General features: G+C 29.2%; 1 protein-coding gene across 1 annotated transcript in view; it reads right to left on the bottom strand.

Moving 5' to 3' along the window:
* The window catches only part of LOC148235617 (uncharacterized), a 104591-nt gene extending 94695 nt beyond the window's left edge, over positions 1–9896 (bottom strand). Inside the window, exon 1 of the mRNA XM_088184801.1 lies at positions 9758–9896. The gene's annotated coding sequence lies outside the window, so the exon portion shown is untranslated. The remainder of the gene's footprint in view (positions 1–9757) is intronic.
* Between the last annotated feature and the right edge of the window lie 3331 nt (positions 9897–13227).

Raw genomic sequence — 13227 nt, 5'->3', positions numbered from 1 at the left:
AACAAAACGTTAGAATTTAAACACAAAAAGAAAATATGCATTGTTAAGAGTGAAAAAAATAGGTGCGATTTAAAAGGAATTATTTTAAAAGATGAACATTGAAATAAAAAAATTGTTCCATAAAACGAATTGCTTGTGCATTTATGTATGGTAAAAACTCGGATCGTTTCAGAGAGTTGTACTGAATAATCTGTCCAACAGTAATGCACAAACAATTCGTTTTACGGAACAATTATTTTATATATTGCACATTTAAATTTTCCTCAAAAAAAAGTGTAAATATTTTTATACAAAAATAAAATAAAATCTTTAAAATACTATTATTTAATAATTTAGGCTTGAACTGATTTTATCAAAAAATTATGAGCCATATAATAATCATATTCTAAAATGTACAAAGCACATTGTTCGATTTATTTTATCATAATTCTAATCTTACCATGATTCATATATTAAATACTAAATTTTCATTAGTAAGATAGCGATACATTATAATAATTTACTTACATAATGTGCCCTCGTATAAGTTAAACTAACAAAAAAAAAGAAATTCACTTCTTTTAATAACAAAGAAATTAAAAAACTTGATAAATGAGTGCCGCACGAACTGATTAAAATTAAAAAGTCGCGTCTTTTACTTAACAGAAAGCGGTCTGCACAATGTTTGGACAAAAGTAAAGCCGCAAAGAATCTAAGCGAATCCATCATTGATCATTCGAAAAGGTGCAATTATTTGGCACGACAATGCGCGACCACACATTGTACAATTGCCTCTTAAAAAACTAAACCAACTGAGCTATTAAAAATTGCTTCATCCAACATACTTATCAGATATCTGTAACAGCTTATCATTTGTGTTTATTATCACAAATAGCAAAGTTGCAAGCTTGAATCGCGAAATTTCGAGCGCAAAGCGCGTGATTATGAGCGTTAATTATAAGCCGCTATTTTATTTTAAAGTTACTGGGTGTTAAAATTGTTGTCTTTTAAATATGTTACATATAAATATGGCAAAAAATGGAAGTAAGTTAATTCATACGAAGTAATCTGTAACTAAGAGTTCATATGCTATATATAAAAATACAGAATTACACTCAATGTATCACTACTACACCATAATGATTATGTTGTTAAAATAATACGAAATTTTTTGTGTTGATTACTCTTTTACTACCACAATGATAGTATATTATAGAGTGCAAAATTTGCCGTTAAATAACTTTTAAATTATATGACGCCTTAAAAATATTGTTGTACAGTATAATTAAGATTTAATTAATTTTTTCGTTGTAAATACACGAAATCGACCACTGTGCAGCGCCATCAATCAATAGCCGAGCGGTCAGAATCGGAAACGAAACGGCGAAAGATCTCGAAGAAAAAGAGAGAGAGAGAGAGAGAGCGAGAGCTGTGCCGTGACGGTGCCGCTTTGGTGTTGCCAGAAATAATATAATTTTTCAGATTATCTCGCCGAGCGTCGATAAAAGGCCGGCCGGCGGCGATCAATCATATCCGCCCGCTTTTATTGCCAGAAAGAAAAATTATTATATTCAAATAACGTTTGTGCGTAATTCGAAAATTAAGCGCGATTAACTCGCTCCCCCTCTTTCGCCGGTGCGCTAAAAAAATAACCCGTGCGCTAAGGCAGATAAATATTTTTAATGCGATTTGAGTCAGATGAAAAGATTTGGTGCTACAAGAAAACGCATAATAATCACAATGAAATATTAGAAGAGAGATTTTCGATATTTTAAATAGAATTTGCATCTACTAGGAAACTTTTTAACATTCAGATTATCGATTGTTTCGATTAGAAAATCAGCCGCGCATTACAGTTCAGGCCACGGGTCATCTAGGACAACAGTCAAGGTTGTCCCAGCAAGGTGCTGTAATGGATATGTGAAGAGCGGACCAGCACCATGACCAGATCCAACCACTACTAGATGTTACTATAATCTCTAAGTAGAGCAGGTCCAACCAGGTTCAGAGCAGGCAAAGAGGACGAACCACACTTGCAGATTTTGACAAAATAATTCATTAGCCCCCTCTAGAGACGCAATCCCAGCATCAAGACAGAGGTGGCCAAACGACCCGGGCGCACGCAGCATCCCGGATTAGCACAGAGACGGAGTTTTCGTCATTGAGGACATATAGCATCAATCGAGCTCCTTCTCAGCAGATGGTTCTATAGCATTCTTCAGCATGAAGTAAATTAAGGCTCGTAGCGCAAAGTTTTCGTTACAAATTCTTTAATAAAGTAAAAGTATATTTTTAGTCCTTCAATTTTCTTAAAATAAAATTTATGTGAGAATATTTTCAACAACAAGTTCATCAATCTTATAAATGAGTAAGAACTGATCTACGGCAAAATGTGGGCATTTATTGATTACTCTAAACATTCACTAGTACGTTGAAAGTAAACGTAATTGATTTATAAAAAAATTACGAAAAAAGTGGCGGTGGTGTTTTTGCATAATTTAGTAACTCGGCTTACTTATTTTATTTAAAAAATAATATTACAAGAAAACAGTCTTATAATTAAGTGTAAATATGTTAATTATTATATAATATAATATTATTATATAATATAATATATTAATATTAAATATATTTAATAATAGACAAATAGTGTATTTAACTCTTTGAGTAGTGAATTAATTTATACACATTTGGTAATTTGTTAGTATACCTCAGTAATGGGTTATTTTATGTATTTTTCATAATTATTTCTATTGTTATTTAGCTATTATAATTTTGTACTGCATTTATAGTAAATTATAAAAAAAAAATCAGTGATTTTCACCGTTTTATTGGTTTGATTTATTTTACTACTTTTTATATTAGTATGTTTAATTTAATTAATTTAACATTTTTCTATTATTTAATTTCTTATATACATTATTCGGCTTTTGTGAAAAAAAATATATCAATTTAGAGGCTCTCAATATTTTAATAAAATTGTTATGACATATTTTTTTATGTTAATTTACGTAATTTTAAATTTATTAGTATTATTTTCTATAAAAACGATTTATATTAAATTAAATTCACAAGAAAGTAGTAAAATAAACCAATTCAAGTACATGTTTAAAAACACTGATTTTTTCTTTAATTGACTATAATTAATAATAAATAAATAAAAACAAAAATAATTAATCGTGAGAATAAAAATATTATCTGTTTTAATTAAAAAGACAGCTTATCACATATATTAAATTTGTGTGAAAATAACAAGGAAGATATATGTTCCTCAGGGTCTTAATGTATAACTAAGTAAATTTTAAAACGGTTGGTGACATTGTGTGTGAAGTTTAGAGCTGGGTTTTTGTTGCCGAAATTTTTGGGAATACTATTCAAAAATGTATTATATGTTTTTTTTCTTAAAACAAATGCCATACAAGCACATTAAAATATATATCCGACTCTAAAAAAATGATGATAAAATCCAGCAATTCTTAGCAAAGTAGCGAAAAACGATATATTGAATCACGGCAATTATAAGGTTAATAGTAATTAAAATTTTTTGTATTGTAAAAAAACCCTTGAGCGATATCGCCGTACAAGTTCGGCGGTCAATCAGCATTGTACTCATATAATATTTTTATAAATTTAATTTGATATAAATAATTTTTATAAAAAATAATACCAATAAATTAAAGAGTACGTAAATGAACATAACAAAAATATGTTATATTTTCATAAAAAAAATTTAAAAGCCTCTAAATTGATATAAAAAATTCCACAAAAGCATATATTAACAAAATTTGATATCAGAAAAGTGTTTAAAAAAAAAATATTGAAGTGTATTTTTATAATTTATTTTAACACTTATTGTTAATTTATTTTACATATATATTTTTCGGCTGTCATGGAATTTTTTATATTAAATCAGAGGCTCTTAATATTTTTTTATAAAATGAATATAACATATTTTTATGTTCATTTACGTACTATTTTATTTATCGGTATTATTTTCTATAAAAATCATTTATATCAAATTCATTTACAAAAATCAAGTACACGTTGAGAAAAACAGTTTTTTTTTTTTCGATAATTGACTATAAATAATATTAAATAAATAACAGCAAAAATAATTATGGAAAATTTCACTCCCGGATGCTTACTAACAAATTAACAAATGTGTGTAAATTAACTCACTACGCAAAGGGTTAAACAATGGATTTTTTTATTCTACGATCGTGACACATTGGAGTAACATAATAATTTACAATGGTCTTAATTTAAATTTTAATGTATAGGAGTAACATATCAATCAATGCCTTTTTGAGTGAGTTTTGAGTGAGAATCTTAATAATGTCTTAAATAAAATATAAAATGCTTTAACTAAAATACTAAATAAAAAAAAGTTATTAAAAGCAGCATAATTACAATCTTTTAAAAGAAATATTCGTGGATCAACTAATGATTATTTTTCAATAAATTAAACAGTTAAGCACTTAAACTTAAACCATTGGTATTCTAGAAAAAAAATTTTTACCCTAAATTTTGAGCTTTGCAGTTAAATACTGTTTTTAACACAATATTTAAAACCCTTGAATCTGAATCGTATGATTGTGAGGTTTTCGGCATGCAAATGGTTAAAGAGTGACTATCATTTTTTTTAATGATTTAATTAAGATTATAGGTAAATTTTATCTGAAATTAAAAGGCACTGATTTAGTTTCAGTCTCAGTTTGCTACAATACTCTTAGGCGCTGATAGTTACTTTGTTGTAACGACGTAGGTTAAAGCCCTTTCTGTTTTATTCGCACGTCCACTTTGTCTAAATTGGCACAACGAGTTCCAATTTCACCAATTTAAGATGTTAAAGAGATATGGAGAAAGGTGACTCACGATTGCAGAGATCATATAAAGAAGCTATCGTTGTATAACAATAAATTTAAAAAAAATATACAGTGGATCTTTTAGATGCTACAATTATGCATCATTTTCAACATATTTAAAAAATGAAAAATGAAACATTTTTTTCACAAATTACAGGCATTGTTATAGACCAGATTTTTATATATATATAATACATAAGGGTAGAATACAGTAGATAATTTCAATAAATTATTGTTGAGATTACAATAATAAAAACGTTAACAACTCACCATAACATAAATATTACGGTAACGAGAGGGTTAAATTGTAGTGGCATCCCACGCTTAACGAGACACACCTGGAAGATTCCCATACGCCAAATTCCACCTAGCAAATTTATTTAGCATACTTTACATCACCAGTTAATAATTGAAAACTTTCAATTCTATGTTTTGTGGCTCGGCGCTTTTAATATTCGCGTGTAGTGTATTTCTTTCTCTCGGCCGAAAACAATGAACCGATACGGAAAAAGATGAGACCGAAATGCGGAATGGACATAGATAGGGCACGTGATGAGAATGGCGAGAGGGATGAAACCCTGGACAGGGGGATGCTGTGTGCGGTAATCGCACCGAATCATCACGGGAGAGAAAAATCCAATTTGCGACATGTGCACTGCAGTTCCTTGACACCGGTCGATAAATAGGCATTGTGCCGATTGCTGAGAAGCTTATTAAAAGTTAGAATTAATTTATGAAATTATTAGTATCGACAGACATTTTATTTGCATTTTAAAGGCAATCAATAATTTATTTTATATATGAGTCATTCAACAGCAGCATATATATAAAAAAATCTTGCCTATTGAGAAAACGAGATGTATAGCTATAGGACTCAATAATAATTAATACCACATTTTTATTAAATATGTGTACAATTACTGGCAAAATATATTTGACCAAATTTATTTCTACAGCTTTCGAAAGCTAAGATTACATAGCTAAATTTTGAACAAATTTAAAAATACGTTAAAAATAAGATTATATGGGAAATTTGGCACTGAATTTATGATTGTGAGAGATGTCGTTAATATTCCAGATCAATACTATTTTTAATTTAATGCAGCAAAACGTAAAAGTGTAACTAGATTCACTATGAATATTTTATAACAGTAACCATATTACAAACATTATTTAAGTGAATTTACAGTATTTTTAAAAATAAGAAGTAATTAGGATTAAATGAATTTTTAATACTATTAATTTATTAATACGTTATATTTTTAAATTACGGCATAGCAATAGTTTTTATTTACTAAAATATAAACAAACGTACATTAAATAAGAAATACAAAGATGTGCAATAGAAGACATGAAAAATCAATGTTATTTAACAAAAATTGTAAAAAATATACTTGGATCATAAAAAACGACTCATAGTAAAATATATTAAAAAAATAAAACGCGTTCGTTAATATTCTGCTACTTTTTTCAATAGCAAATAACGGTATTGACTTATTGGACCAGTATTAAAAATATTGGTATTAATAATAATTAATTTTCAATTCAGACATTAATTATTGTATTTGCTAAATACGTATGTTATGCTGCTATTGTAAAAAACATTTTTTAGTAGGATTTTATCCCACGAAGTAATGATAATTAAAGTTTTTAAATTTGCCGCCATTTTGAAAAAAAAAAATTTTCATACCAAATATTAAGAATTCTATACAATAACAAAAATTCAATTCTTAGTCATTAAAAAATAAAGAAATTAAGAGCGTTAACTTTATTGTCTCAAAAATGCTCGTATGGGGGTCCGATTAATCTGATACATAGATTTTTTCGAAGCAAAAAACTATTTTTTTTATATTTTATTTCGATGTAAGTTTAGCTTTTTAATGTTTTATACATAGCAAACTTTTATGTAGGATCTTAACCTGCGGAGTTATGTGTGTTTCAATTTTTAAATTTGCCACCATTTTGAAAAAAACTGACATATTGGATTTTGCTAGCAAACATATATAGGATGCTTAAGAATTCTACATTTTCACCAAAATTCAATTCTAATCAGTAATGTGATATGTCTATAAATTATTTTAAGGTCAAAGAAATTTTAATGGATTTAAGCACAAATCGATTTAAAAGTAAATCATGTGCTATTTATTATTTTATAAAGTATATAGCAAATACGATATTCTCTACAAATTCATTTAAAGGATAAGTAATTCATTATTTTTAAAGCATGCTCTCAAAGTATTTATGTAGGAAAGAGATCTTTGCGATTTGCCGAAAGTTTAGCATACAAAAAGTAAACTACTCCACGAAAACTTCTTAGAGTTAAAATTTTACCGCCCGTTTATAAAAAAATATGTTTTAAGCATGTATACTATGTGCTGTGTACCGTTATGAAAAGTATATAAAAAATACGCAATTTTCACAAATATTAAATTTTCTAATAATTATACAAAAGGTCAATAAACTTTCGATATGTAAATTTTCTTTTAAAGAATACACATAAAGTAAAATGTTAACAAAAAAAATATACGCTTTAAAAAGCATATGCTGTGTATTTTTTTTGGAATTTTGGAAAGTGTACAAAAATACGCTATATATTCACAAATAATAAAATATATTATTTTTTTATAAATAATGAACCAAACATAAGATATTTATGCAAAAAACCACAAATTTGCAATTTAAAAGCTATATTTAAATTTTCTTTAAATATGTGAGTACTCACAGTGTTCAAGAAAGACATCACACAAAAAGTAAACAGCTGCACTAAAACTTCTCAAGATTAGGATTTTATATTTAATAAGAAATACATACTTTGTAAACCATGTTTAATGGTATATTTTAACAAATATTGTAATTTATAATTTAAACGTCAGCACTCACCGGTGTGTCGATTTGACGATTATTTTTTTACAAAAGTTAATGAATTATTTAAAAAATATTTTTAATAACTATTCAAGATTATTGTACTAGCTTAATTTATCTCTAAACCAAGTATTTTATATTTATTTAAAGAAAAAGGTACAGTCGCACGAAGAGAAATAACAGGTGACTCACTAAAAAGTCGCTGGCGCTTAAAGCGTTAAAAGTAAATAAATAATAATAATATTACAAAAGCCATAAGCCATAGCGCATAAATTTAAGTGCTTTTTCTTAGATAAAATAAAAATAAGTAAACAACTGCGCGAATTTTTTTTAATAAGATTTTAGGGAAAAAAAAGATTTTTGCTATTTTGGTAAGTATATAGCAAATACGATATTTTTTACAAATATTGAAACTTATTCGTCAAATATTAAGTACTAACAATCTGCAAGCAATGTTTCTGTTTGTAGAATATGCCGATTACAGTGTAACAATCGTCACATATATTCGCAGTAAAAAAATATTAAAATTGCAGGTTTTGAAACAAAAAAGTTGAAAAGACTCTAGGGTTTTGATCTATATACATACATACATACAATACATCACTTTTATGTATTTAGTTTATATTTAATATTTTATTATATATATTTTAAATCAATTATCATGAGTATAAAAGCGACTATATCAAGTTAGCGCAACTATTGAAAATATTGCAAATAAATTATATAACTATAGGGGTTTGAGTTGTACTGTATTTTAGATCGATACTTGATCAACCCTATTCAGGGTTTCCTGTTTTCTTAATTGACTTGGGCAAACACAGGGTTGATTCTGCGAATCTTGTCAGATTTTACAAAACGTATAATATATGTACATATATGTATATGGTAAAAATAATAAAGCAACCCTTTATTATACTTCAGACTTTACATTAGTTAAAATGTAAAGTAAAATTGCCAAAAATAACATGGAAAGTAGGATTTATTAGATTATATATAGCAATGTTTTAAAGGTCCTGTATTATTTATATAAGGTAGTATATAATAAATGAATGAAAGTAATGAATGAATAATGAAACAATGAATGAATATAAAATACTACTGTGAATTATAAAATTTGCTTTAAAAAAATATTGTACAATATAATTAACCCGTCTGGAACATTTAAAAAATATTCGCGTAATATAATATGATTTTAAAAAAATTCGCGTAATATAATATGCTTTTTAAATTAATTATTTTGTTATAAAACTGAAATCTAATGCATGTTTTAAACAGATGTAAGCTAACAACTTTTTTTTTATAAGTGTAAATAAAAGTAAATGTTTAAAATGCGCCATCTTTTGAATTTTCCATAAAGTATTTAAACAATTAAAATATAAATAATATTATTTATTTGATAGTATATAATATTCTAGGTTGTATGCAAACAAATAATGTAATCATGTGTTTTACATATGGGAAAAACCATGAAAAAAATTTCTTAAAATAGATTTTTTGACAAGATACAATAGTATATTGTATTTATTAAATAAGCATTAAATTGTTACGTTAACTTATTTTGACTTAAAACTGTAAAATGTTTACATTTTTTTTTCGTGAAGAAGCAAATTTATTTTCGTGAATAAATATTTATAAAATTAAATATAAAATTAATTTTATAAAAAAATCATAACCAATAGTATTATGCATTTAAGTATATATGTAATGAAAAATAAATTACTTTGTCGATATGATTGGGTTATAGCTGCAATCAGAGCTTTACTGACAATTTGTCAAAATGTTACTGACCGTTTATAACAAGGTTATGACCATATATGAATACTATTGTTAGTTTAATTTAATTGTTACTGATCTTCTTTTGAGTGAATTAAAAATCATATGTTATTCTAGTATGAACTAGTAAATGTAGATCCATAAAACATGAATTAAGTATAGTGGAATTTAAAATGTTAAAGTGCATCAAAAACTTTATAAACCCTCTGTTGTCGCCGGGAAATTGATCGAGAGCGAAAGGTAAACATTGGTCGGGTAAACAAAGTTGGCGTACGTACCTATGTGCGGGTACACGGGGGTGTGCTACGTCGTGTGGGGCTCATGTGTTGGGGTGCTGCGCCCTCGTGGGGGGCCCCGGCGCGGCCGCCATGGCGCTGCAGTCTGGCTGTCGGTCGCGTGCTCCTCGGTCCACCGCGCGGCCACCACTGCCCGACATCCCGCCGAGGATGTGCGCTTTCCCTGACGAATAGGGTCACCATCAAACTTTGCCGTCAGAGTGGGACACTTCCTGGAAAACTGCATGCGCTGTGATTCCATGTTTTTCTAGTATATATGTTACAGTGAATGTGTATTACCAGTAAAGTTGCGTTTTCACTGACGTTTCAGTGAAATCATATCCGAATACATTTTCATCGGCAGTTTTCTTGGATTTTAAGAGAGCTTTCGAAAGAATAGATAGAAGTATAATGTTAAAGAAACTAGTGATTATAGGTATATGTAAACTAGTTTTGAAATTATTTAAAAAAAAGAGCAGAAAGTTTAAAATAAATTATGCTTATTCGAAAAAGAAAATAATATCTCACTGTGAGTGTCTGCCGGAGTCTGCCAAGTGACTGCCTTCTCCTCATTGGGGTCCAGGCTTAAGTATCCATGGCTGCAAAGCTTTTTGACTAATCACAATCATGCAGCGATCATCCAGCCAATCGTTGCGCTCGCTTCTTAGAACAACAAAATATGTATGCGCCTTTAGAAAGTGACATTGATGGATATCTCCGAGGTTGAATTGTTTAACGGGAATATAGTAGCCTTACGGTGCTATATTGCTTCCTGTAACAAAGAAATATTCATTCAATGAACCGTAAAATCCTCACGTGTTATATTTAGTGGAACGCTTTAGTCGTAACGAGAGCTTTGTCTAATTTATACTTATTGATGAATGAATATTTTTGGTTACAGATTTGCACGCGAGTTTTAAAAATAAGATCCGCTACAAACGTGAGCATATGTGTAATCCCCCACAAGCTAAATAAATTAATAAAATAAAAATATATATAATTATACTAGCGAAAATGTTTATGAAACTCAATTTGACAGTTGTTAAACGTCTATTTGCTATTCAAAACAAACCATTCTAAACGAATTAACCAAACCAAATTCGATCTACAATAATTTAGGGTGGCCCAAATAAGACTGAAAGGTGAAAAATAACTATAACTTTTTACAACATACGGTTGTGAACGCTCGCATCCTTAAGAAGTACTTCACCATAAGTACACCGCAGCAGAGAGGGATTAACATCGGCACTACTGCCGCTGCCACACCAACTCTAAGGATCTTTCACGGACATCATCCCTGCGCCAGTTTCTCCACCACCATTCGGAGAATAATGATCTCGCCTATCATAATCTGTCGCAATATGTAATACAATCTAATAAAACTTGAATCATTTCAAAGCATTTTGGACAGCGTGTCGTGAGCAATTAATGTGTTTACAAATTTCAGAGCAATATGCGAATGCAATAAAATTATATTCACTATGTAAGCTTCACTTAATTCGCGATTCATGGCATTTTATTAATGTTTGTTTAATATTCATAATAAATTATTAAATAATAAAAATTAAAACGACAAATAAAGGTCGAAATCACGCACCTGAACTTAAGGTCACTTAAGCGAGACTGAATAATTAGACCTACAATCCATTTTTAAAACTCGAGTGAACAATTCCAAACGACAAATTCCTTTCTATAGTTCTCAGAATATCGGTTAAGACTAGCTGCTAAAATATTTCCGTCAGACTATGCACTTGTAAAGAGTTAAACACCATTCTAAGGGGTGCCCCATTATTATGGCCAAGCCTGTATTTTTTTGTTAAATATTTCTTTGTAACTCTTGTGTTACAACGGAGTAAATCTGTACTAACTGAGTAAGTCAATCAATACAAGTAAGTATTAATCACCTGACTGAAAGTGTGAAAATCAGTGACATCTATTTTATATGAATTATAAATTATTACGTGTAATATAATTTACTGCAGCTGGGATACTATAATTTGTGTGCCGCTGCCGGGGCTCGAACCCGCAACCTCAGAGATACTAGTTTGAAACGTTACAGGCTACGCTTTTCCGTCCTCAAATATATATTTTTACCAGTGAAAATATAATTTATTATTAAGTAATAACATATACATTAACATACTTATCAATATTTACATGCAATGTATAAATGTTATAGTAAATCTATATTTTTTAGTGAAGTTATAGTAAATAAAAATATATTTCTACTAGAAAAATATTATTTATTTGATAAGCGATAGTGAAATTATATGCTGAAACGCGTATTTTCTGTTCAAACCCAAGCTTAACTTAATTAATTTATTTATTTAAATTAAATTAAGACCATCGTAAGTTACCCCAATGCGTTACGATTGTCGAAAATAACAATTATTTTTTTCAATACACAAAAAAATATTAAAATGCTATGATACGAACCGGACCAGCTCCTCGTAGCTGACATTAAACAGACCAGTGCAATCCAAGCGTATTAAGAAGCCGGATGCGAACAGCCATAGCCGAGTTGGCAAGTGCGGATGTCCTAGCCCCAACGTATATCAAAATGGGACGCAATCGTGATTCTCGTAGATGTTTTAGAACTAAAAACTGGAATCCCTCGAAAATAGCTGGATTGTCAACAGCACCCTTCAGTAGTTTGAAGAAATGATCCCAACACTCCTAAAAAAAGGCGATGGGATAATAAATAATTATGTTTTTAAGATTTTCATTAAGATAAGTATAAAATACAAACTAAACCAACCCAACTTATGGGAAAATAAGCTGAAGAAGAAGTATAAATAGACGTCGCATCTCGCATACTGCTCCATAGTTTGTTTGCACTGTTTAAAAAATATAATAGCTATCTTTATTCATAATATTATGGGTTTATTGATATGAGAGTATTAATCAAAGGGTAATCAAATCGAATTTTGGTCAATAGGAGGGCGCAAAAAAACAATTATCACTTCCCAGAAATCAAAAATTCACGTCAAAAGCAATAAAATCGTGTCGGCGCCGTCGCTGTGGGAACGCTCGGTAACGAGCGTTCCCACTGCGACGGCGACGGCACGATTTTATTGCTTTTGACGTGGATTTTTGACTTCTGAGAAGGGATAATTGTTTTTTGCGCTCTCCTATTGGTCAAAATTCGGTTTATCTGTTCTTCATTCGATTCTCACTTATTGTAAGTCATAATTTTGTTAGATTTTTTTTTAATATAAACGCTAGATAACCAAGTGTTTTCACTGCGATGTTCACGGCACGATTTTATTGCTTTTTACGTGAATTCTCAACAGACACGCCTTTGAATTTTGCTGGAAAATTTTATTATAAATTAATCATTTAATAAAACAAATCGAAATATTAAAAAATAACCACTGACTAACCAACTTTTGCCTATCCCATGGAAAATCTGCAATGATGTCCTTGTGTTACAATTCTGTGAGTCTCACGTGGAATTACGTTTATAAAAAAAT

This window comes from Plectrocnemia conspersa, unplaced genomic scaffold (assembly GCF_051122295.1).
Source record: "Plectrocnemia conspersa isolate PC_06_02 unplaced genomic scaffold, ASM5112229v1 ptg000004l, whole genome shotgun sequence".
Classification (NCBI taxonomy): domain Eukaryota; kingdom Metazoa; phylum Arthropoda; class Insecta; order Trichoptera; family Polycentropodidae; genus Plectrocnemia; species Plectrocnemia conspersa.
This window is presented reverse-complemented; position numbering and strand designations above follow the sequence as displayed.